Here is a 4670-nt window from a genome sequence, read left to right as displayed (position 1 = left end):
CCAGTGCTCCTTATTCTTGAATACACAAAAAGCATTGATTGCACAGCAAGTCCTGTGCCTCTGTGTGTGTCTCTCTCTCTCTCAGTCTCACACTCACGTTCCTCAGCCTCCCCGGTGAGGTTTCAAGGGCACCGTTATTCAATCCAGTAGGACCTATGACACCCCGCGGTCTTCTTTTAGTTGGATTTAACAGCCCTCCCATGGAAGGTAGGTAGCCCTGATGATTTATTTCAGACTCCCAGCCCAGCCGAGGGAACCACAGCCTGGAATCAGAGCCACCAACCACATGGGCTTTTGTTTGGAGCAAAGTCAAATACTGTGGTATAGATGAATGTCATTTCACACAGTGTGTGTGTGTGTGTGTGTGTGGGCTGCACATTCAGTCTGCAGAAGGGTACACACACTTTCCCTCATAAGCAGGCTAGGCTAGCTAGGGTTCGGACCCCTTTGAGGGGTCTCCACAGTAGGAATGCTCCTCGCTCAAGTACTGCACGCTGTTCCAGTGGAAAGCATGACATGAGCTCCACATTCACCTCGAAGGTGATTGGCTAAGAGCATTAGCAGGGCTTCCACAGCTTCATTGGGTGTCACTAATTCACCAGGGGTCACTGGCTGTTCCACAGTTCTGTCTTTACCAAGACATGCTCGAGAAACTGCAAAAAACAGATGCTTCAGCACAATTTATCCATTGTGACATCATTGCTTTGTGTCATAACTCTTTTCTTATTGGATCTGCGTGGGTAAGTGTTAGCAGAGTGTGTCAGAGCAGGCTCTTCTTAAGCCCTGCAAACACGATATCCAGATGTGCCCAGTCTCTCTGTTTCACTTAGTCTAACACTTTCTCCTAGTTGCTGATGGGCTGCTTCACTGCTAGAAGGCTGACACTGGCACAATGCTGCCACAGTGGAAGCAAGTGTATATTTTGAACATGCAAAGCCAGGTTCTATAACCCAAATACCTTGACTAACAGGATGAGCACAGATAGTGATGGGAATTATAATCGGGTTGCAAACTTATTTTGTTGTTCTAAATTTCTCTCTTTTGGAAAATCATGAAATCCAGCCTTAGATCCAAACTGGTCCCCACTGCAAAATAAAGCTGTAGTTTCTTCTCATAGGAAAACAACAGGGCCCTATTAAAAAAAAAACTTTATTAACATTCTTTTGGGTTGATTTAATCAAAACATGCTTTTAAAAACCCGGCATGGGTTGCATTCTGTGCTGTCCCCTGCTTCTTCTACCTCGATGGTGTGTTCACACAGGGTTCCACTGGATAATCCACTTTTCTTTCCCTTGTTGTCTCTGTCTCTTTCACTTTTGCTCTTGTGCAGAAACAGCAGTCCAGACATATTAGCTTTAAACCAGTGTCAGGAGAGCATAAAACGTGTCGGGAATAAACCTAGGAGGGTCAGGAGGCTCCTGAATACACCTAGGTGGGTCAGGGGGATCCTGAACACACATAGGAGAGTCAGGGGGCTCCTGAACACACATAGGAGGGTCAAGGAGATCCTGAACACACATAGGAGAGTCAGGTGGCTCCTGAGCTTGTTGGACTGAGCCGACAAAGAAAGACTACAAAATAAAAGATAAAAGGCAGACAGCAGAACCTTTATGGTGCTCTTTCTATCAAAGCCAAGTTGATTCATGGTATTAGGGATAATGTTTTAGCAGCAGCATATTCGAACAGGGAAATGCAATAATTTTAGGAGATCCGCAGAGTAACTGAAGCCATATGACATTAGGTGCTGTTTTCAAAACATCATGTTTTTAAAGTTACATAAGCCTACTGTATGTAACCTTATTTAAAACAATATAAACATCTCAGTTAAACACTTCCAGAATGGGCAGGCGTTTGAGTGTTACCAGCGCTGAAATCAGAGAGCTTTCACTAAATTTTTTTTTCTAATTTTTTGTCCTGCATTCAGTTTTTAAAACCTTCCTCCCCCTTCTCCACCCAGGAAAACAGACCTTTTTTTTGCATCACAAAGTGGAATTATCTGCTCTTTAGTCTACCTTAAGCTGAGGGAACACAAAGCCTAACTTGGTTTCAGGAGACTAGGTTTCAGGCCACCACATGGCACACCAGGGGAGACTTGGGGCTTGATGCAGCAACCTCAGACTAGGTCTCTCAGTCTCCTGGAACCAGGTTTCAAGACACTGTTCCTGATAAAGTGTCTTTGTGTTGCTTTACAGGGGAATCCATCTGCATCCCACTTAAAACCTGGGTACACACAGCCACTATAACTAATACCAACTGCCAATGTGTAGGACCATTTGGGACTCTTGCTGCACTGTAAGATGGTTCCATGAACAGCACTTTCAAAACATACAAACCCATCAACAAAGTGCATTAGAAAACGACATGCCAGAGGACACCTTGTCAAAGGTTTTGACGCGACAGTCTTGTTTGTTTTTAGTACTAGCGTAGTGAATGCACCCGTATGACTGTGCTGCTGTCTGGGGCTGTGAATGTATTGCTCTGGGGTATAACCCTTATAAAAGTGTGCCCTGCTACTTGAAAGCCTGGATCTTCTTTGCAGTTTTACCTCCATGCTTTCCCCATGGTTGTACCATTCATTTAACATAGTTTACCCTGGTTTCTCATGCTATCATGCTTCGCTGTTCTTTGCAATGCTCACCAATGCTTTACCATGCTTTCACTGTGCTTTATTCCTATGCTTTTACTATTCTGATTCACTTTATTTTAGGTGACCATTATATATGGCTATATAAAATGTAGAAGAAGGTCTTATTAACATTACAGCAACACACCATTCAAACTATTATTTTGCTGTATGTTGAATGTATTATACATTATTGCCAGCTTCCTTTATATAACCTCTTGTAAAGAAAATGTAAACTAAAGGGGTCCTAGTGTTTTTATTATTTAGCACATATACACTGTTATAAGAAACAAAAACAAATGAAGGAATCATTTATTCCAAAAGAAGAAACACACACATTCCCTAGCATGAATACAACCCCCCCCCCCCAATACAACAATGGCAGTCAAGCTCTATAGAGAGAGCTCAGAGCCTTTGTAAATAGGCACCTGCATTCTTCATGAGTGATTTATTGAGCGAATGCATTGACAGGCTGATTTACTAACTTCGGATTTGCTTTGTTCCAGATCAAGGCTCAAGCCTTCTAAATCCCCTGTAGAAATGAATGTGTTCAGGGGGCTTGTTGCTTTTTTTTTGTTGCTGTAGAGCAGACACAAGGCCTTTCATTACTGAGAAAAAGCAGCTCACCTGCTTCTGCTCTCTGTGAATGGGATGCGACTGTGTGAATGGCCAGTCCAGTAGTACCTGCATCAGCTCTGCAGCATCTTCAGAATTACACTGCACTACCATAGCATATTTCATGGGTTTTCTTGTTTAAAAAGTGTTGTCACATGCATGAGAAAATCATTAAAAACCAACAGCTTTTGGAAAACCTGGAAATGTTTAGGTATAAATCGGTAAAAAAAAAAAAACTAAACTTCAGTTAACAATAGAATGTATGCCTTCAAGCTGCCTCTCAAAAAATGTAATATATCTAACCAACACTCAAAGACTAAAAACCCAAAATGACTGCAAGGATTGTAAATGTTTTTTACAGTGCATGCATGAAATCCTTCTAGTCTACTGCCCTTAGTCGAAATCGCCCTCAAAAGTAATTATTTACTGTGTTTATTTTCTCTTATTTGATTTTGCTCGATAGCTCAGTCTTCATCCTGTGCGGCACTGCTTCTCGATAGCTCAGTCTTCATCCTGTGCGGCACTCGATAGCTCAGTCTTCATCCTGTGCGGCACTGCTTCTCGATAGCTCAGTCTTCATCCTGTGCGGCACTGCTTCTCGATAGCTCAGTCTTCATCCTGTGCGGCACTGCTTCTCGATAGCTCAGTCTTCTTCCTGTGCGGCACTGCTTCTCGATAGCTCAGTCTTCGTCCTGTGCGGCACTGCTTCTCGATAGCTCAGTCTTCGTCCTGTGCGGCACTGCTTCTCGATAGCTCAGTCTTCATCCTGTGCGGCACTGCTTCTCGATAGCTCAGTCTTCATCCTGTGCGGCACTGCTTCTCGATAGCTCAGTCTTCATCCTGTGCGGCACTGCTTCTCGATAGCTCAGTCTTCATCCTGTGCGGCACTGCTTCTCGATAGCTCAGTCTTCATCCTGTGCAGCACTGCTTCTCGATAGCTCAGTCTTCATCCTGTGCAGCACTGCTTCTCGATAGCTCAGTCTTCATCCTGTGCAGCACTGCTTCTCGACTGCTTCTCGATAGCTCAGTCTTCATCCTGTGCAGCACTGCTTCTCGATAGCTCAGTATTCATCCTGTGCAGCACTGCTTCTCGATAGCTCAGTCTTCATCCTGTGCAGCACTGCTTCTCGATAGCTCAGTCTTCATCCTGTGCAGCACTGCTTCTCGATAGCTCAGTCTTCATCCTGTGCAGCACTGCTTCTCGATAGCTCAGTCTTCATCCTGTGCAGCACTGCTTCACGATAGCTCAGTCTTCATCCTGTAGGGAGGAGTCCAGAAAAGGGAGTGGGGCACATTCCAGCAAATGAGGGGGAAGTGAGTATTCTCTGTGCCTGTGTCAGGCTGATAAAACCACTGTATCGTATGAAGTGAGTATTCTCTGTGTCAGGCTGATAAAACCAGGCACTCTGCTTGTACCTAATACAGTGTAAAC

Source organism: Polyodon spathula, chromosome 30 (assembly GCF_017654505.1).
Source record: "Polyodon spathula isolate WHYD16114869_AA chromosome 30, ASM1765450v1, whole genome shotgun sequence".
Classification (NCBI taxonomy): domain Eukaryota; kingdom Metazoa; phylum Chordata; class Actinopteri; order Acipenseriformes; family Polyodontidae; genus Polyodon; species Polyodon spathula.
The sequence above is the reverse complement of the archived record's forward strand: the minus strand, read 5'-3'. Positions refer to the sequence as shown.